General features: G+C 38.1%; 1 protein-coding gene and 1 pseudogene across 8 annotated transcripts in view; both read left to right on the top strand.

The window, feature by feature from the left end:
- The window catches only part of PDE4D (phosphodiesterase 4D), a 1,483,850-nt gene that overhangs the window by 1,173,364 nt on the left and 287,509 nt on the right, over positions 1 to 22,977 (top strand). The gene's annotated exons all lie outside the window — the stretch shown is intronic.
- On the top strand, positions 13,665 to 15,553 carry LOC116585491 (annotated as a pseudogene).

The raw sequence follows: 22,977 nt of genomic DNA on the forward strand, positions 1-22,977 counted from the left end.
GCATATTTTCTATTCATGTTGTAAACACTGTGAGGCTGTAATTTTTTTTTTTTTTTTCACTGTTTCTCATTAACCTTCCACCTTAGGGTCCTAGTTCATGTGTGTGTGCCAGAGATTGAAAAGGCCAAATGACAAAGAAGAAAGGGCATATAGAGAAGAAAGGAGGGGCTTGAGAAAACTCAATAGTTTATTAAATTAAAATGATAGCAGTTTCAGTGTTTGGCAAAGAACAAATATAACAATCTCACTTTAATCAACTTCCTCCTCCTCCTCCTCCTTCTTCTTCTTCTTCTTCTTCTTAAATGTATTTGACAGAGAAAGAGAGAGACAAGCGAGAGGGAACACAAGCAGGGGGAGTGGGAGAGGGAGAAGCAGGCTTCCCGCTGAGCAGGAAGCCCTATGCGGGGCCTCTCACTTTAATCAACTTTCATTTATAGTTTCCAAGTCTCAAAACTGTTCTTTGGTGTCACAAAATAGTGGAACAACATGTTCTAGTCTAAGTTCCCCCAGAAATAAGCCCCAAGGAGTACAAGCAGTTTATTTAGAAAGTTCATATGAAAGAAATAAACAAGGGGTGCCTGGATGGCTCAGTCAGTTAAGCGTCTGCCTTTGGCTCAGGTCATGACCCCAAAGTTCTGGGATCCAAACCTACATTGGGATCCCTGCTCAATGGGGAGCCTTCTTCTCTCTCTCCCACTGCTGGTCCCCCTGTTTGTGCTCTCTTCCTCTTGCCTGTCAATAAATACATAAAATCTTAAAAAAAAAAAAAAAAAGTAAAGGAGTTTAGGGAAGTGAGGCATGCATCATCAGGCTGGTTACCACAATGAGAAAGCAATGCCTAGTCTTTCTGCAAGCCTCCGCAAGGCGGTGTGTGCAGAACTCCTCAGAGTTATCCTATCCCAGGGGTGAGGAAGCTGGAGTACTTATCTGCCAACTCCCCCATCCATCACCTGTTCCTGGGGATCATTAACAACCCACTGCTTCTGTTTTATTTATCAATGGACTAAGCATGTAACTATGGCCAAAAAATAGCTCTTAAGCAGAGACTCACAGGTATTTCAAAAAGAAAAAAAAGGAAGAAAGAAAGAAAGAAAAAACCAAAAACCCTAAGGCAGGGAGTTGCAGGTATTTGGAGTAACTGGTTTTGAGAAGTAACCAGTTTTAAGGGTCATAGACACTGAGTTAATTTTATCTGCCTGTGTGTATGAGTGTTAGAAACCAAGCCTTTTCTTCATTCGGTGTGTTTGAAAAAACCTATGAAGAACTATTACTGTTTTTGTATTGGTATTTTGGCATTTGAATCTGTAACACCAAAGATGATCTTAATATAGAGCAAATTTGTTTTATTTATCACAAAATCAGATGTACAGTCATGAGTTTATTTGAAGTTCTCTGTAGACCACCATTTGAAATAAGAGCTTACATAGGGTAAGATTTAAAGATATTTTTCTGTAAGCTATTTAATTATAAAGGGCTTTAAAAATAATTTATCATATCATAAACCTTCAAAACAAAATGAGTAATCATCTTGTGAAATCTGTAGGAAATGTTTCTTAAATGTCACTCTCAATTACCACTTCTAGAGCCAAGTGGTAAAACAACTGTTTCTCTACTGGCTGAAATGTGGTTTTACCAGATACAAGATAAAATAACTCTGTGGTTAATTGAGCTTTCTCTCAATTTAGGAAGAAAAATGCAACAAGGATTTTAAGAAGTTCTCTCCTAAGTCATTTAAGCAACAAGGCAAAAACAGAGGCCTGGAATGCCAAGGTTGGAGGCAACTTGAAAAGTTCCACCCACTCCTTAGGGCCTGACTATGTTCTATCACAGATTCCTTGTGGTCTTCTACTCAGATCTCCAATACCTCTCCTCTCATAAATTGTCCCTCCCACCAACCGTAAAGAGCCCATTCCAGTTTTATTAAAAGGTTCTTGGTAACCCTAGTCTCTTCATCCACATTTACCAGTGGGGTAGCATTTGATATTTTGCCAGCACCTCTTCCGCCTTGTGTGCTCTTGGTCTCTGCCATGATTCACAAATGAATCATGTCTAAGAGGATCTTCTCTCTTTGAAATCTTCTGACTGTCCATTTCACGAGACATTTTCCTTCTCCAATTTCTTATCATAATATGCATAATCTGTGTCATTAATTCATTCGTCCACTTGCCCCATATTTCCTGAGGGATTCCCATGTGCCAGGCGCTGCTGTAGTTGCTGGAGACTTAGGAAGAGATAACCCAGGCAATGTCTGTGCTCACAGAACTTCTGCCCTAGAAGGTGAGAACTACAATAGAGAATAAAAACCTTTCAGATATGATAAGACCTAAAAAGTATATAAAATATGGTAATATCGTGTTTTTCATGGTCATATGTCTTTTATTGTCCATCTCTGTTTTTATTATAAGCTCCCTGAAGCAATACTGTTTTTATTTATTTGTTTTTACCACGGTGACCCATAAATATCTACTGATCCATCTTCCTAAGTGTGTGTTACTCTTCTAAGTAGATCCTACATGATCATTTGGGATTTGTGAGAAGCTGGATTAAACTGATATTGTCATATTACAGTAGCTATTGCAAGGAGGGACACATTTTACACTTGTGGGTGCCTTAGCCAATGTCACAGTTGGTGGATTTTCTTATTAGATTGTCACCGAGGTGTATACTTAGTTTCACTTTCAACTCTCTACCTTTGCTTCCTTTGAAATCCTCTGCGATCCCATAGTCCCTTAATTTCAATTGACCCCTCCCAGGGCAACATATCAGGCCCCCATCTCTCCTTTAGAAAGATCTGAAAGCTTAAATCACCTACTTAACATTTAATTTCACTTTCAACCCTGTGTTGATCTTTGTGGTGGACATAAAGAAGTCTGAGTTCCCTGTTAATGAATGCTCTGAATACAGTGCCCAACAATGACACCTGATGACTCCAGTTAAGTGAAAAAGCATCTGTTTATCAGCACAGAATTCTTCCCTTTGAATCATATGACAGCTGACCCTGTCTTACCTAGTGAATTTAACCTTTTCTTAACTGCTGATATGTGCATGTGCCTGCGTGCGTGCACACATTTTACTGATCAGTTAGTGAACCAGTTTCTAAATTCATGTTTGGCAACATCAACATCAATTGTATAAAGGAATAGCAGGGTCCAAAGAAGTTAGGCTTCTCCAGACATCAACTTACAGCTACAAAATAAAGAATAATTTTAACTATTTTAGAGGGTTGTTCTGAATATGGGAAGAGCAAATGTCCATAAAAAACCAAGTAGATAGTAGCATTGAATAAATGCTAGTTTTATTCCACCTTCTCTGGTTTCTGTAAACAAATACTCATTCAACTTGTCACTCAGATTTTGACTAATGATTAGCTAATGAGTAACAATACAGTTTTGTTTTGTTTTTTAATTAAGTCACTAGGATTGGTTGGTTTTATGCATGGATGGAATAGGCATTTGACATTCCGTCACAATTTTCTCATTCAAACATTTCCTCATTAAAGGCCTGGAATGTTTATCATTGGAAATTCTACTGTGTTAGGTTATTGTTATTTACTATGTGTACTATTAAAATATAAATAGCTGATAGCCTGCTGATGCATTTGCTACTTCACATAAAGGAGTTTCTCAGAGATTAATAAAACAATAAGTCAGTGAGTGGTCCTGAGCAGCGATGTAAAGAAAATCTGGTAACACCACCACCACCCGTGCCCCAGACTTATTTTGTTTGGCTTTACACTATTGGCCAGACAGATTTTTTCAGAGTTTCAGTTAGCACCAATATTTAAAATTGGAAGATATCTCAGATAATTTCAAATTTCTCTTTATAAACAAAAAAAATTGGTCACATTGGGCTCTCATTCCTGAGGGATTATCCTACTATCTGCAACTCCTCAAATTGCTCAGTGATCCTTGGCCTTGCTTTCAGTGCCTTCTGAGAGAGGCGAAGGAAAAAAAAAAAATCAGGGAAGGATAATACTATTTTTATAGTTTCTGCTCATATTCATTTTTTTTTGGAATGCCTATCATTTTCTATCAACATCTGATTTTTTCTGGATTTCTATTAGCCTTTAGTGATAACTACATGAAAATATCCAACAGACAAAAAACCTACAACAAACTTTTTAACATTCTTTTTCTTTTTTTTTTTAATTTTTTATTTTTTATAAACATATATTTTTATCCCCGGGGTACAGGTCTGTGAATCGCCAGGTTTACACACTTCACAGCACTCACCAAAGCACATACCCTCCCCAATGTCCATAACCCCACCCCCCACTTTTTAACATTCTTTTTTTTTTTTTTTTTAAGATTTTATTTATTTATTTGACAGAGAGAGAGATCACAAGCAGGCAGGGAGGCAGGCAGAAAGAGAGAGGAGAGGAAGCAGGCTCCCCGCGGAGCAGATAGCCCGATGCGGGGCTTGATCCCAGGACCCTGGGACCATGACCTGAGCCGAAGGCAGCGGCTTTAACCCACTGAGCCACCCAGGCGCCCCACTTTTTAACATTCTTAATGACAGTCACAAAATGCTATTTTTCATTTTATCCAAAAGTGTCCTATTAAGTTGTTCCTAGTTTTTATCCTTAAAAGACACAGACAGTGTCTCCCCCTCTAGAGCTATAAACACACTTGAAACATAGGAATCATAATAATACAGCAGTGATCACTTTTATTCATTCCAGAATCCTAATAATGGAACAAAAGGGGGACACCATCTTCTTTAATGGTAAACGTTAACATTTATTGAGGTCGTGACTGGTTGCTGGGCACTGTATTAAGTATTTTACCTATAACCTCTAATATAATTCTCCCAACCACCCTGATTATACCCATTTTACAACTGAAAAGACTGAAGCATAGAAAGGTTAATTAACGTGACTGGGGGTGGGGACCATGAGTGTGAGTGTTCCTAACCACTACTCGGTTGGTACTGCTTTCTCTGTGCTCCATCTTAGGCTTTTGGGATTTATTTAAAGATGAAAAATATCATTGTATCATCTCATCATTTGAGAAACAGAGGTAAGATCACCATTTTGGGTGATACCAAAGGTATAGCTCACACTGTGGCTTGTGTCAGTGGTAGCTTCCAGAGCTTGCAATGTATACCCCGCACACACATGCGGTAGCCTTGCTCAAATCACCCCTCACACCAAGGACTTTTCCTCTTCATTCCTTTAAATGATTCTTAGTGAGAGGTGCCTGGGTGGCTCAGTCATTGAGCATCTGCCTTCGGCTCAGGTCATGATCCAAGGGTCCTGGGATGGACCCCCAAATCCTGGCTCCCTGCTCTGCCAGAAGCCTCCCACTCCCCTTGCTTGTGTTCTCTTTCTTTCTCTATCTCTCAAATAAATAAATAAAATCTTTAAAAAAAAATGATACTAGCTGTCCCTGAAAAATAGCTTCTACTTAGGTGTCTCCTCATGCTAGGAATCCAAGAGCAACATTAAGATTTTACAGTTAGTTTTACATCATCTTAAGACTGCTGGGCACTTCCTCAGGGCAACTGAAATCCTCTGTAGCTATTTCTTGTGCTTCCAGGCATGTCAAGAAATAGTTGAAGACAAAGTTCTCAGAAATGATCTCTGAGGAGTTGGAAGCAGGTGGCTTACAGGTTCTTTTCTTTGAGATGGACAAGTGGGGCAGTAACTTTTCCATGCCCTTGTAGAACTTAGTATAAAATGGCGATTCACCATCCTCCGGCAGAATGCATAGTGACCCAGTATGTGCCCAGGCTGTGTGACTCCCATTGAGGGAGGAGAGTCGCTCAAGCACTAAAATTTGACCCAGTGGCCTCTGCACATGCACTGACCCAGTTACAAAAGGGCGAGAACTCCTCAGCATTTCTGAAGCCATATTATTTCCATTATAGGACTCTTTAAGACAACAACAACAATGGAGATAAAGAATTTGGTAATTGAAGCCTCTGTTGAATATCTCATGCTGTTTCAAAACACTTCATCCCAGTCATCCCTAGAAAATGAAGTCTACCTTGGAGGAAAAATATTGACCATCCTCACTGAGCCGTCAAGCAGAATGGGAGTCAGGAAGTTTAAACTTAGATACATCTATTTCACTTTGTGCAAAAATCTGTTCTTCATGTTTCAATTTTCTCTAATTGAGTAGAAATACAACCCCGGTTGTATTTCTGGGACTGAGTGAAAATAAAATTGGCCCTCATAGGGGCTCTAATATTTCCTCCTCAGTTATGGGGACACTGCTTGGTTCACAGTCACTAATCAGGTATTTTAAAGAGCAATTTAACACATTATTTTGCCACAACCATACAGTGATACTGTTGTTTTAGTTTGTTCTTTCAAGTACCCAAACACTGGGTTTATTATCTTGCCATCTTATGTGTTGAGTTATTATGGAGAAAACCTTAAGGAGAGTAATATTTTTCTTCCCACTTTAACTAGGAGGTTCTCAATAGTAGCACCATGTCTCATGCTTTTTCATCACCTCTGATATCTAGTATGAGCTAAATCATGAGTAAGTCCCTGTGGGGAATGCTCCATGCTTCACTTGACCTTACTAGCAGGAAATAGTGTACTACCTGGAAATATTCCACATGCCACCTTGCATGAATCACTTCTTTTTTTTTTTTTTTTTTTTTAAGATTTTTTTCTTTATTTATTTGACAGACAGAGATCACAAGTAGGCAGAGAGGCAGGCAGAGAGAGAGGAGGAAGCAGGCTCCCTGCTGAGCAGAGAGCCCAATTCAGGGCTCGATCCCAGGACCCTGGGATCATGACCAGAGCCAAAGGCAGAGGCTTAACCCACTGAGCCACCCAGGTGCCCCTGCATGAATCACTTCTTATGAGAATTCCCTTTCCTCCCAGATCCCATTCTCTGGGACCCTATTGTCCATGGAACATATTATGGTCCTCAGTGTTTAGAGCATTGGGCTTTTTTATGGGCCTAAGAAGCTATGTGATAATTGAAAAATGAAGCAGTTGACTCCAAAATTGAAAAATGAAGCAGTTGACTCCAAAATGTAACTGACTTCAAAATGCAAAATTAAGATTAGAGATTAATGATATAGTCAAAGTATAATCTGTCAACTTCAACAATTGTCAAACAAGTTATTCAGAAAAACCTTTAATACATTTGAGGAAAACTTGTGGGTTGACTTTTTGTCGTCTTGCAGGTATTCTTGAGTACACTGCGTGATTGCAGAGAAATTAGGGCTAATCATTAGTTAAGTGAATTTAATATTAACCAAGTAGTATTATCACTATTATTATTATTTTAACTAAGTAACTTTAAAATCAAAATTATAAAGATCCTTTCTAGATTTTTATAGCAAACATACTGTAGAATGTGAGAAGTGAGTCCATTTTAATTTGTTGGCTGCGATGGGAGGGGCTACAAAGCTGTTATATAACAGCCTTGCCTAAGCTACTACCTATCTGCACAATTGTTCCTTTTAAAATAACTTTTTAAAATTTTATTGTTATTTTTAAATGACTACATTTTAAATCAATTATAATTTAGAGTTACTGTGAGGTAACTCTTAAGGAAAAGATTAACCATCAGTAGAGAAGTCTTCAAGTCAACCAGAGAATAAGTTAGGTCTTGGGGGAATCTTTCAGAATTGTCAGCTGAGGGGGTGCCTGGGTGGCAGTCTTTTAAGCATCTGCCTTCATCTCAGGTCATGATCCCCGGGTCCTGGGACCAAGCCCCACCTTGTGGGTGTGTGTTGAGGGGGTGGGGTCCCTGCTCAGCTGGGATTCTGCTTCTCTCTCTGCCCCTCTCCCCCCAACACTCCTGCTCTTTCTCTCAAATGAATAAATAAAATCTTTAAAAAAATAAAAAAAATTAAAATTAAAGAAAGAATTCTCAGTTGAATGAAGTTCAGCTTAAATTTCATGGACTTGGATGGGGAAACTTTCATATTCTCTACCCATATGGAATAACAGTCTTCCCTGAAAGTACAAAGCATTTTGGCATTATTCCAGCTCATTTGCTTTTAGCTTTCCATAAAGCAGTACCTGACAGTTGTTATCCTTAAGCCTCAACTATTTTGCAAAAAGATCAAACAAAGCACTCTCTTTAAGAACACAGGGAACACACTAGAGTAGTTCCTCTGAAAAATCCCAGTACTGTGTTGTTTGCAAGTATTTTTTTAGAGTTCACTGCATGCCTGGAATGAACAGCCTGTCTTTCTTCCTAGAAGATTACAGATTGATACACAAGGTCCGGTTAAATAGTGTCTAAATTGCTTTCCTATCCCTTCTACAGGAGCTATGTGTCCTAAAAACAAAATTTAACTTTAAATATAACATATCTACAGAAATTTTTCTTGGGTGAGGAAGGAAAAAGTAGGCTTAATTTTGAAAAAGGAATCAACATAGTAAAATAATGCATTTCTTTTTCTTAAAGTTACTGTTGAACAACACATTTATTTATACACATGTAATTGGGCATGTGAATACTTGAAATATTTGTAAGTTTTAGTTCCTAGAATAAAAATAGTGATTAATTTCTAATGATTTCAGTGTCATGTCCACAAAAACAAAACTGTGGTCAGGGGTGGTAAGTGTATGCATCCTGTCGAATATGTCTAACAATTGCTTAAGCAAGTTAAAAAATAATTCTCCTTTTGAGATGCTGTTTACTTCTTGAGATCCTTGTTTTCCCCAAATGATGTTTGGCTTTTATAAAAGACAAATCTAAGTCCCAGCTTAAAGCCCTGAGCATGTTACTTAACATCTTAGGAACTTTAGCTTCCTCAACTGAGGAAATTATAGTACCTATCTTATGAGTCTATTTTAAATATTAAATGACATGCCATGTGTGCAGAGCCTCTTACCTTGTGCCTGGAATGTGATGAGGCTATTGTTTTTAGATTCCTTCCTCTGGAGCCAGAAGGCCTGAGCTGTCTCTGGTCTGGTTCTCCCACTCCACTAGCTGGGCAAGCACTCTCTCTGTACTTGAGTTCCGTCATCTGACAAATGAGTAGATAAAAGCTTCACGTGATTAGCATACAAGTGAATGCGGTAACATGTGTAAAACATTCAGTGACTCCAAACAGGTTTTCAGAGCACTGGCCAGAATGTAGTTGTCCCCTTCAGACATTTCATTTGTAGGCTGGCAGGTCTCCTGAATTGGGCAGATTTTATAAGATGCTATAAGCACTCTCCTATTTCCCTGCCAAATGTGGGGAAACTCTTCCTGGAAAAGTCATTCCTTTGAACTGAGCTTCCATAAGGTCCCTAGGAGAATTCAAATACTCTCTGTGGATTAAACAGTACATTACCTAATATTTTCTCCAGATTAAGGCTGTTTTTCCTAAATATTTAGGAAAGAAACTTCCTCTCTCTCCTTAACAGTAATGCTCAGGTCTGCTCAGAGCTTGCCAACGACTTTTCCCAGTGTATTTCTTACCCTGCTCCTTTTTCTTTGGGAGATAATTCTTATTGTAAGGATGTGGGAGCTCTGTTTTGGCAGAGAAGGTGTCAAGAGTAGCTCTCAGGGATAGAGGCTTATGAAAAAGAAAACAGACAAGACTCAATTTTTTGAATTTCCAGCCATGAAGCAAATGCCACAAAAGGACACAGGAAGAAAATCTGTAAAAGGCTTATTTACTACTGTTGACCAAAGATTTATTCTGTTGTTAAGCAAACACCCTGTGAGGCAGATATTGTGCTAGGTACTGTGAATACAAAGGTGAATAATGCCCTGTTTTCAGGGAACTCACATATCATGGAGGCCCAAGTGTCTCTTCGGAGCCTGGCAACTGGGAACACGTGGATGGGAAGCCATGATCCTGTCCCCTTAGCCAAACGAGAGGCTCACACTTGAGCATTCATCAGCACCCTAGTTGGAATTAGCAACAGCATCTAGAACTTTGCTTAGCCCAGGACACCTCATTCAAACTTCAAAGCAGTGAGACTAGGGGAGTTGACCCCGGAGTTAATCGCTGACCAAAAAAGAGAGGAAAACGGAAAAAGAATAATGCTGCCATAGAAGCATGGGAGTGCAGATAAAGCAATGTTTTCTCATTCATCCTAAAACGACCCTGGGAGGAAGGGAGGCACACGTATTGTCCCATTTTTAATTTTATTTATTTATTTAAAAATGATTTTACTTATTTATTTGACAGAGAGAGATCACAAGTAGGCAGAAAGGCAGGCAGAGCAGCAGGGTGGGGGTGGGGGAAGCAGGCTCCCCACTGAGGAGAGAGCCCAATGTGGGGCTCAATCCTAGGACCTTGGGATCATGACCTGAGCCGAAGGCAGAGGCTTTAACCCACTGAGCCACCCAGGTGCCCCTGTCGCATTTTTTAGAAGACAGTGTTGAGCCTTAATGAGATGAAGTTCTTTTTGAAAGTAACACAGCCAAAATCAGTGGCTGGCTGGGCAGTGCGTAAGGAACTCCGATGTCCCTATGATTTCCAGTGTGTCCTGCCATACATTGTGGATACATCACACCCAAGTGAATCACTGTCATCAAAATTAACCCAAGATGTTCATAGATCGAATGAAGCCAAGGAGACAGAACTTGTAAGTTTGCCTTGGACTTACATGGCCTTTGCTGCTACTTGTGTTAGATTTTGAAGGAGGAGGAGAACATTTACTGCAGAGAAGGGAGAAGAAGATGCAACACTCCCCAGGCAGGAGAAATAGCGCAGGCAGATTTGGAGCAAGGCTTGCGCTGTTACATGGCTGCCATACTAGTTTATGAAAAATTAGTTATTAAGGGCCAGACTGAATGATAAATTGCATCCAAATGGTAGAAGTTTTCATTTAACGCAAAGAGATAGTGGCCCTGGATTCTATAGGGAATGGGAATCTCCTGAAGGTTTTTAAGCAGGGAGTTTAACATTTGAAGGCTTGTGTCTTTGAAAAATAACCCAGAGACACTAAATCTTCAAAGTCTGAGTGGGGAGCAGGGAACTATTTACAATCCATTGTGTAAATGAAGTCAGTGGGTTGGGGGCAAAACTAAGATGAAAACACAAAATAATTTTTTTGATTCAAAGTATTGTTGTATCACATACTTCTCAGTTTTAAAACTGCTTTTCTCCATACTCACTTTCTTTTAAAAGTGAACTTTCTTTTAAAATTTATCTTTAATAATACGTATTATTTATTGAGCCCTTAATATATGCCAAACACTCTGCCAAGGTTTTCAGTGTCTCATTTAATCCTCACAAAGTCCTATTTTATCTCTGTTTTATAGTGGAGGAAACTAGGGCTTGGATAGGCTAAGTAACTTGTTCAAGGCCAAAAAACTGGTCATTAGTGGAACTTGGGTTTGCATGCAGGCAGCCTGACACCAAAGGCCACTTTTCTACCTGATCCTGTATGCTCTCCATAATTAATATACATTAAATAGCAGATCTTTTATATTAAACAGAACTTATTTGTCATGTGGTCAAGGAGAAATTGCTTGTATTGCCTAGACTATTTTACCATTACTTTAAACATGGGCAGGAGAAAATATTATCACATAAATGTAAATTAAATGGGCCCAATGAAAGTTTGCTTTCTAATAAATCAGTTTCTGCATTGTCTATTGCATCAGGCGTTAAATTATCATTAGAGCACATTCTGTGTGCACACATTTCTGGCAGACTATTCTCCAAATCCTACTTTAATGAACACCTCCATTTGCTTCACAATATTACAAAATGCTAATGTGGCAGTGTGATTTTTCCAGTTATCCTGTCTCTTTCAAAAAATCTAAAAATGATATTTATAAATACAATTTAATTTTAGAATATTACTTTATCTCTTGGGTTAGGTATAGTTAGGGACCACTTGATTTAACATTGGGGTTATTATAAATTTGAAATCAGAACTAAAGTTTTTGCTTTTTTAAATATTTTTTTTAGTTTAATCATTTGCTAGAGACAGAGAGAGAGCACAACCACAGGAGGGGCAAAAGGAGAAGCAGCTTGGGACTCAATCCCAGGATTCTTGGGATCATGACCCAAGCTGAAGGCAATCTGTTAACTAACTGAGCCACCTAGGAGCCCCTCAGAACTAGAGTTCTGACATGGCTAGTCTGGATATGCACTGATAACGTTTGTATATATTGAAACAAAATAACAGATAAAGGGATGATTTAAAAGGAAACACACCAGATGTTGGTCAAGGCCAATATTTTTGTTCTCGGTTTTGTGACTATGTAATAGCAAGCAATACTTTATAAAGAATCAGTGCTGAATTATCAAGTACATTGATTTCTTGAGGTGAGAATTGTTGTCTTAAACTTTTTTTCTAATGCTTTTTCTCTTTAAGAATGAGACATCTAGAATAAGACTTGCTATCAGATTTTAAATCTACCATTAAAATTTAATCTTCCTGATTCCTCTTATGTGAGGTATCTAGAGTGATCAAATTTAAAGAAACAGAAAGTAGAATAGTGGCTGTCAGATGCTGGGGCGAGTGGGGAATAGAGAGTTCATTGTTTAATGGGTACAGAGTTTCAGTTTGGTAAAATGAGAAAGTTCTGGAGATGGATGGTGGTTATGGTTACACAACAAATGTGAATGTATTTAATGCCATTGAACCATACCTAAAAAGGATTAAAATGTTAAATTTTATGATACATATATTTTACTACAACAAAAAATAATCTTGACCCATGACTTATAGAGAACCAAAATATATTTAGTCATTTGATAAAAAGAATTTTTAATACTTGGGCTTTGATGGACATAGCCAATTCCTTTATTTTAAAGTAAAACATAGATTTTTAACTTGTAAATGGTGGATAAAAGACTTCCCTGCTTTTCCCCATTTTTTGCTAAAAACATCACCCAAATCAGTAATTAGTACAAGAAACAAGAAAGTAGAGCCGTATTTGCAGAAACTAGGAGCTATGTGTAACTTCAAGCCATGATGAATAAAGATAGAAGTGGATGGAGAAGTAGCCAATGAGTTAACCAAATAAGGGTAAAATACTGAAGACAAGTAAGCTGAGCTGCCCCTAGGACCCCAGGAAGTACTTTGGGAGATGAGCAAGCTCTGAAAATAGGGAATATATAGAAGTATGTATAACATATACTTATCTGCTAGCCCTCACTCTTTCTCAGTATAGTCACTATACCTCACATCTCTCCTAAAAAAAGACAGATCATCTGGAATGATTGGCAGAGGGCAGAAAAAGGGATGACTATGCAAACAGAAGGATTAAATGAACATCTGCAAACTGATTAGCAAGCTCTTAGTTCCTTCTCTGCCCACACCAAAATGTGAACAGGCAGATCTGTATCCATCTTTAAAAAAAACAAGCTACCCCAGAGGAAGGAATCTTCCAGTGATATCTGGGGTACCCAGGTAGAATGCTTGCTCCCAGGGCACAAGGCCCATCTATGCACCCAGAGCTTCCCATCACCTTTCTAAGGCCCACCTCCATTTATGAACTGGGTCAGGGATCAATGCAGGAGTTTGAGGCTCCTGCTCTTATCACTATTTGCATTTCTTGAATATTTAGTTAAAAGTGAGGTTAAATTTGCACAGATGCATTTGAGAATCAAAAAGAACCTGAAGAGGGGTGCCTGGGTGGCTCAGTGGGTTAAAGCCTCTGCCTTCGGCTCAGGTCATGATCTTAGGGTCCTGGGATCGAGCCCTGCATCAGGCTCTCTGCTTGGCAGGGAGCCTGTTTCTCTTCCTCTCTCTGCCTGCTTGTGATCGCTGTCTGTCAAATAAATAAATAAAATCTTTAAAAAAAGAAAAAAAGAACCTGAAGAGTAACAGGGGAGGAACAGAAGAGATAGAATCCAAAGGAAATACTACATCACTTATGAAATTTTGGGTTACATCATTTATTTGATCCCTGCAGTGGTTTCTTCATCCAATATTTTGAATTAATACTAAGTTCCAAAAGTCAATTACAAAATACATTTTGTTTCTACATTACTGATCCCATGGAGAAAAGTTAGATTCAGTTTTAAAAAGGGGTTTTCTGGCCCCTCCCGCAATGCTTGACCCTGGGATCCATCCGGCTTGCCTGCCCGCCATGGCCGACAAGGAAGCAGCCTTTGATGATGCAGTAGAAGAACATGTGATCAACGAATTGTACAGAATATGGAAAAAGAACACTCCGTTTCTTTATGATTTGGTGATGACCCTTGCTCTGGAGTGGCCTAGCCTAACTGCTTAGTGGATTCCATGTGTACGCAGACCAGAAGGGAAAGACTTCAGCATTCATCGACTTGTCCTGGGAACACACACATCGGATGAACAAAACCATCCTGTAATAGCCAGTGTGCACTCCTTAATGATGATGCTGTTTGATGTTTCACACTACGACAGTGAAAAAGGAGAATTTGGAGGTTTTGGCTCAGTTAGTGGAAAAACTGAAATAGAAACCAAGATCAACCATGAAGGAGATATAAACCAGGCTCGTTATATGCCCCAGAAGACTTGCATCATTGCAACAAAAACATCATCCAGTGATGTCCTTGTTTTTGCCTATACAAAACGTCCTTCCAAACCAGACCCTTCTGGAGAGTGCAACCCAGACTTGCGTCTCCATGGACATCAGAAGGAAGGCCATGGACTTTCTTGGAACCCAAATCTCAGTGGGCACTTATTTAGTGCTTCAGACGACCACACCATCTGCCTCTGGGACATCAGTGCTGTTCCAAAGGAAGGAAAAGTTGTGGACGTGAAGACCATCTTTATAGGGCATACAGCATTATTAGAAGATGCTTTCTGGCATATGCTGCATGAGTCTCTGTTTGGGTCAGTTGTGATGATCAGAAACTTATGATGATCTGGGATACTTGTTCAAACAATACTTCCAAACCAAGCCACTCAGATGACACTCACACTGCTGCAGTGAACTGCCTATCTTTCAATCCTTATAGTGAGTTCATTCTGGCCACAGGATCAGCCAACAAGACTGTTGCCTTGCAATATCTGAGAAATTTGAAACTTAAGTTGCATTCCTTTGAATCACTTAAGGATGAAATATTCCAGGTTCAGTGGTCGTCTCATAGTGAGACCATTTTGGCTTCCAGTGGTACTGATTGCAGACTGAATGTTTAGGTTTTAAGTAAAATTGGAGAGGAACATACCCTGGAAGATGCAGAAGATGGGCCACCAGAATTGTTGTTTATTCATGGTGGTCACACTGCTGAGTTAACTGATTTCTCCTGGAATCCCAATGAACCTTGGGTGATTTGTTCTGTATCAGAGGACAGTATCATGCAAGTGTCGCAAATGACAGAGAACAATTATAATGATGAAGATCCTGAGGTAAGCATGGATCCAGAAGGACAAGCATCCTAGATATGTCTGCACTTCTTGTGATTTTAGACTCCCCCTTTTTACCCTCTCAACCCTGAGATTGATTTAACACTGGTTTTGAGACACAGACCTTGTTTGGCTATCCCTTTATGCTAGGTACCATCAACAATCTTACTAGCCCAAACAGAGGGAGTTTTCTGAATATTAACTGGGGGACTTGATTCAGTAAAAGCACAGACTTGTATTTACATTTTCTTCAGGAATTTTCTAGAAACAAAGGTCTAAAGTAGCCACAGAAAGGGGAATATTGTGTATGGTTATTTTTCTTCTTCAGCTATATCCCCAAGTTTTTCAGACTCCTTTTTTTTTTTTTTTTAAGATTTTATTTATTTATTTGACAGACAGAGATCACAAGTAGGCAGAGAGGCAGGCAGAGAGAGAGGTGGAGGCAGGCTTCCTGCGGAGCAGAGAGCCTGATGCGGGGCTTGATCCCAGGACCCTGGGAGCATGACCTGAGCTGAAGGCAGAGGCTTAACCCACTGAGCCACCCTGGCACCCCCAGACTCCTTTAAGTAAAGGCTAAAGTGATGGAGTAGAGACAGGTGAGGTAGGTGTCTGAGTCATGAAGTATAAATAAAAAAAGATGCCATTTTTATTCAGGAAACTGGGGGAGATTCAAGTCATATAAATTCCTATTCTAACATTTTCACACCTGACTTTCCAGTATGCACATTTTCCTATGTAAACCAGTCTCCTCTGTTTCTTCAGTTAAGTCAAAACTATGTGTTCCTCTTTCCCCATATATTTTTGCTTGTTAGTGTATTTCTTGAGCTGTTTTCATATTTCTTTCCTTTCTGTGAAATTGTTTAAAAAAAAAAATTGGGACCACCAATTTGTAAAGATGTATGTTTTTACCTGACAGTTATACCACAGGTAGACTGTCCAGTTGAGTTGAGAAGAGTGAATTGATTGCTTGTATTTGTTTTTAAAATTAAATTAATCCTGTATTTTTTTTAAGGTGGTTTTCTGCCCTTTTAGTAGAAAATGTAATTTGTTGACAAAGGTTTAAATCCATACATTATCAGAGTTCCCACATATTGTTACCTTTTAAAGTGATCATTTGTTAGTCAGTATTACCTAATGAGGCATCAAAATGCCAACTGTTGTGTAGGTAACAGCAGAACACCACTACCCATGTAATGGGTATGGCTGAAGACCTTATCACATTTTATGGCTAACGGACTTAACAGAATGTTCTATATACCTTCATCATAGTCTTTATGAACCTAAAAATTAGAAACAAAGACTGTGAGCTAGATTATTTAATCCTGGGTATTTTTAAAACTCTAAAATTTACTGGCTATTAAATATGTCTATTGTTACATCTGTAACATACACACTATTTTTAATGGATCTTTACTCATTGCCACTGTCTAGCTGGAAGGGGATGGTAGTTTATTAACAGTATCAAACAACAGAGTAGCTATTTTTAATCTCCTACCTTCTTCCTCCCATCATTCACGGGCCCACCCCCACCCCCACACAACTACCACCCTCCCCCTCAACACCCCAGATACATCTGGATACAAATACTTTTCTGCCTCCAGTGATGGGACTGTGAACAAATCACTGGTTTTATTTATTCATAAAATTCGTTTTATAACACCTAACTTATAGAGTTGTTGTTATAAATAAGTAATAAAGTATACCTCATATATTTAGCAGGTGATTAATAAATAACATGGTTATTATTATTTAAAGCTTCACTGTTCTTTTCTTAAATTTATTTTGTTTCCCTTACCTCAGGAGGAAAGCTTTATTGTTTTTAATTAATTTTTAAATACAGATTTAATATCTAATCAGTGCAGAATGATTTAGTTTTCCTATGTCTTTTTTTTTTAAATTCTTTATTTAAATTCAATTTAGTTAACCTATACTGTATTACTAGTTTCAGGAGTAGAGTTTAGTGATTCATCAGTTGCATACAGCACCCAGTACTCATTACATCACGTGCCCTCCTTAATGCCCATCACCCACCTATCCCTTCCCCCAACCCACCTCCCCACAGCAACCCTCAGTTTGTTCCCTAGAGTTCAGTGCTTCTTAGAGTTTGTCTCCCTATTTTTATCTTATTTTATTTTTCCTTCCCTTCCCCTATGTTCACCTGTTTTATTTTTTCAACTTCTAAGGGATTTGCCCATGTTGTTTAAATTTCCAAATTCATCGGGATAATCTTGTTCATAATCTATTTTCATTATTTTTTATGTCTGTAGGAATCGATACTGTTAATTTGCGTTTTCTCAATTTAGTTATTGATCAGAATTGCTAGGTGTGTGTCAGTTTGTTATTTTTTATAAGGAACCAGCTTTGGCTATGAAGATTCTCTCTCTTATATGCATTTTTTGTATGTCACTGTTTTGTACTGTGTACTTTTTACTTTATTCTGTTAAGAGTTTAATTTCTTGATATTATATCAAGTAAAATGTCAGTCTTTCTCCTTTTTACCCCAGCTGTAGTGAAGTATAAATGATGAATGAAATTACATATATTTAAATTGAAGTGTACAATGCAATGATTTTTGATATACAAATACGTTATGAAGTGATTATCACAATCAGGATATTTAATATACCTGTCACCTCACATAGCTAACCATTTTTGGGGGGAAGGGGCTTAAAATGCCTAAGATTGGGGCCCTGGTGGCTCAATGGGCTAAGCCTCTATCTTCTGCTCAAGTCATGATCTCACGGTCCTGGGATCCAGCCCTGCATTGGGGGGGTTCTCTGCTCAGCAGGGAGCCTGCTTCCCCCTCTCTCTCTGTCTGCCTCTCTGCCTACTTGTGACCTCTCTCTCTCTCTATCAAATAAATAAATAAAATCTTTTTAAAAAAATAAAAAATTAAATGCCCAAGATCTACTGTCTTAGCAAACTGCAAATATCTAGTACAGTATTAACTATAGTCACTATATTGTACATTAGATGTGTAGAACACTGAAGTCTTGTATGCTTTGACCAGCATCCCCCTCCCCCATTTCCCACACACCCCCAGTTCCTGGTATCACTATTCAACTTTTCATTTCTAACAGTTTTTGACTTTTCCTTTTTTTTTTTATAATATATATATATATATATATATATATATATATATATATATAGTCACAAATGACATGATTTCCTTCTTTCTCATGGCCAAGTAATATTTCATTACATATAAACCCACATACCCATACATATATAGATATAAATGTATATACATATATATGTAATGGAATAGTATTATATATATTTTTATATATGATACATATATAAATGTACTACATTGTCTTTATCCACTCATCCATCCACTAACACCAGGGTTGTTTTCATATCTTGGGTATTGTGAATATTGCTACAGTGAACATGGAAGTGCAGATATCTCTTTGAGATACTGATTTTATTTATTTATTTGTTTATTTATTTATTTTTGGATGTTGAATCAGTAGTGGGATTGCTGGATCATATGTTAGCTCTATTTTTAATTTTTTGAGGAACTTCCATACTGTTTTCCATGTGGTTGCACCAATTTACATTCACTCCACCAGTGTACAAGGGCTCCCTTTTCTCCACACCCTAGCAAGCACTAGTCTCCAGTCTTTTCAAGAAAAGATGTACTAATATATGTGAGCTGGTATCTTATTGTGGTTTTGATTTGCATTACTATGATTAATGATGTTGAATACCTTTTCATATACCTATCTGCCATTTGTACATCTTGGAAAAATGTATACCCAGGTCTTTGCCTATGTTTTAATTGTATTATTTGTTTTTTTGGTTTTTTTTTTGCTATTAAGTTGTCTGGATTCCATGTACACTTTGGATATTTACCCTTTCACAGATATGTGGTTTGCAAAAAAATGTCTTTTCCTATTCCATAGGTTGCCCTTTGATATTTGTGATATTGTGATTTATGAGAAATATATATTTAGTTATTCAAATGAACAAAATGTATTTTTCATATATACTTAGTCTTAATCCACACTTTCCTGGTTCTCAGCTCCTGGAGTCCTTGAATTCCCTGTGATAATAACGATGAAAGTATCCTATGTTATGCTAATACAGTGACTTTGGGAAAGCACTGGGTAACCCACAGATGGGGACTGGTTGCCAGGGGAACCAACCTGGATAAAAGGGTTAGAACTTTCAATCCCACCTAGAAGAGAAGCTGAAGGTTGAATCAGTGGTCAGTGATCTGTGACCACTCCATAAAAACCCAAAAGGATTGGGTTCAGAAAGCTTCTAGGTTGGTGAACATGTGGAGAAGGGGCAGAGTGGCTAAAGGGAAAAGAACCAGAAAGCTCTGCTCCTTTTCCCACACTTTGCCCTGTGCACCTCTTCCAAATGATTGGCTGTTCCTGAATTATGCTTTTATAATGAATTGAAAATTTAGTCAATAAATAAGTTTCATAAGTTCTGGGAGACATTCTAGCAAATAGCAAATTAATTGAACACAAGGAGGGTATCAAAGGGGGTAATTTATGATTTATAGCTGCTTCAGGTAACAGCTGATTCTGAGGAAGGGGTTGTGGGAACTGCCAATCTATAGCTAGTTGTTCAGAAAAACACATTAACAACTCAGGCTTGTGACTAGCATCTGAAGGGGAGAGAGTGCATTTTTTTTTTTTTAAGATTTTTAAATTTATTTACTTGACAGCGAGAAAGCAAGAGAGGGAGCACAAGCAGGGGGAGTGGAAAGGGGAGAAGCAGACTTCCTGCAGAGCAGGGAGCCCGATGAGGGCTCTATCCCAGGACCCTGGGATCATGACCTGAGCAGATGCTTAAGAACTAAGCCACCCAGGTGCCCGGAGGTAATGCATTCTTATGGGACAGTGCCCTTAACCTCTGGAATCTGATGCCTTGGGTCAATAGTGGTCAGAATTGATTTGAATTCTGAGACAGTCTACTGGTGTCAAAAGAATTGCTTGTTGGTAGGGGGAAGTCCACTTCCCCTGCAGACACACATACATGTGAGAATTGGGTACAAAACCAAAAATAATTTTGATGGCTTCCTTTGTGAAGAAACTTTTTAGTTTGATGTAAAGATTCGTTGCAATTTCTATCAAAATCCCAACGGCATTTTTCACAAAAATAGAAAAAAAAACCTTAAAATTCATACGACCATGAAAGACCATAAACAGCCTAAGCAATCTTGAGAAAGGATAAAGCTGGAGGCATCATACTTCTGATTTCAAACCATATTACAAAGCTCTAGTCACCCAAACAGTATGCTACTAACATAAAAAAAGATTTACAGATCAATGCAACAGAATAAGAAGTCCGGAAGTAAAGCTGTGCATCTATGGGTCAGTTAATTTCCAACAAAGGAGCCAAGAACATACAATAGGGCAATGATGGTCTTGTCAATAAATGGTGTTGGGAAAACTGCATATCCACATGAAAAAGAATGAAAGTGGATCCTCATCTTACATCACTCACAAAATTTAACCCTAAATGAATTAAAGACTTAAATATGAGGCTTGAAACTGTAAGAAAGAAATTCCTAGAAAAAAACAGGGGGGAAACTCCTTAATGATGGTCTTGGCAATGATTTTTTTGGATATGACAACAAAAGCAAAATTAATATGTGTGGGACATAAAAATCATGATGTTTATGATTCTAACCTAATGTTTTACAAAAGATGTAGAAAATCCAAAGGTCAGAAGCTTCAAAATACAATACCCTGTGCTTTTCCTCAGGAATGAGGGAATTTAACTCCAAGGAGGTTCACACATATAGGAAGGTCCTTGAATCCAACTGTTTACTTAGTGAATGTAATAAGATGAGAAACTGCTTGAATCTGCCTGAAATTCCCCTCCAGATGAGAAAAATACCACATTATTTCTCAATTATGAGGAAATGATACAAGACTTCAAAGTGACTTGTTCTTAGGAATGTTAAGATTCAGTGTAGAATACCAGGAAACTTTAAAAACTGCAGCTCTGTGGTTACTTTTCCCAAAATGTTATTTGACATAATCTGCCATGCTGAATTTAAGTGCATTTGACAGGCTTGAATGTTCTGTTCGTTCATAATGTGATTCTCCAAGATTTGCCCATGACAGATTGGAAAGTGTAGAGTATCTAACTATAATCTGAAAATAAGAGTTGACTTAGAGAAGATTTCAAAATGGGCCGAGTATTTCAAAGTAGTAAAATCTGAGAGAAGTGCGTTGCATGGTAAAATCATTCCTTAACACCTCATTTAATTGGTTCCAGTTAAAGCTTCATATTTAGTTCTTAGCACTTGGTAAATATTGTTAGTCCCATGTCCCATGCTCACCATTAAATGATAAGAGAAAGGGAAATCATATTTTAAGGTGCATCTAATTTACTTATATGCAATTGGTGTTTTCCACATGAGTGTTACCCATATTGCATTATGGACATTATTAGTGGTATGGGAGAGATTTTAGGTGGTATTTGGACTCTCTCTCTCTCTCTCTCTTTTTTTTTTTTTTTCAATTAATACTTGCATGGGGGGGGGGGCGGGAATAACCAACATGTCAAACACATTTACCAAATAAGTATAAGGTTATCTTTTAAATCTAAATTACTTGAGTTAAAAATTACATCAGTGAAGAAAAATATCAAGTAAGTAATGGTATAGATTGTGTGCCAGTATGATAAAACTTTTGGAAATCATGTACAAATGACTGAAGCTCAGGAAACATCATATTACACAGTGGTTTAATTCAACAGAAATACAGATAGATGACTCAAAGGAACTTGTACATCTGAGGTCCATTGAAATGTTGTGGTGACAATAGTCAAATAGAAATCTAAATAACATTATATAATTGAATACACCGCATGAAAGCTAGAAAGAATAGCAGCTTCTGGATCAAATACAAATTCTCCAAACCTCTTTAGACAAGAGCCATATGGTTCCTAATGTTCAGTCATCCTAGGTTCCAGCATTTTTGTTAGTTTGTATAATATATACGTGTTTGGGGTGCCTCGGTGGCTCAGTGGGTTAAGCCTCTGTCTTCGGCTCAGGTCATGATCTCAGGGTCCTGGATCAAGTCCCATATCGGGCTCTGTGCTCAGCGGGGAGCCTGCTTCCTCCCTCTCTCTCTCTGCCTGCCTCTCTGCCTGCTTGTGATCTCTGTTTGTCAAATAAATAAAATCTTAAAAAAAAAAATATATATATATATACACACACACACACACACACACACACTAGTTTACTAACAGGAATTTGGGGGCAGCACCCTATCTGTTTCATTCTGAGAAGCATTTCAGAGGAAAACAGACACAACAGTCAGATTACTAAACATTATTTTAGAAATGGACATGTGAAAAACTGACTTGGAGTGGAGAAGACACTGTAATATTGAATGAGTACTGTTAGTTTTTTAATCTGTCACTACCTTAAATATTACAACTAGAAGTAAAATAAAAATTCAAGTCTCAGTAGCCTGATGGTACTGTGCATCTTTCTTTGTGAGCAACCTTGTCACCTGTCCAAGAAGCTTTGAGTGTTCTGGTTAGTTGAGTACATCGTGAGATACCCCATTTCATCTTGTCTTCTTTGGGTACAAGGATGATATATTTGTCATTATAGGACTATTATACAGTGTTTAGGAGCTACCCAATAAGTGGGTTAGGATTTTCAGAGATAGACACTTAGAATAAATATACAGAACACTGAGCAAATACGTAAGGAAAAGCTCGTGGGGTAGCACTAATCTCTTATGTGTATGTGACTTGAAGGAAATAACAGTGAGCTAAGAAAT

This window comes from Mustela erminea, chromosome 3 (assembly GCF_009829155.1).
Source record: "Mustela erminea isolate mMusErm1 chromosome 3, mMusErm1.Pri, whole genome shotgun sequence".
Taxonomy (NCBI): domain Eukaryota; kingdom Metazoa; phylum Chordata; class Mammalia; order Carnivora; family Mustelidae; genus Mustela; species Mustela erminea.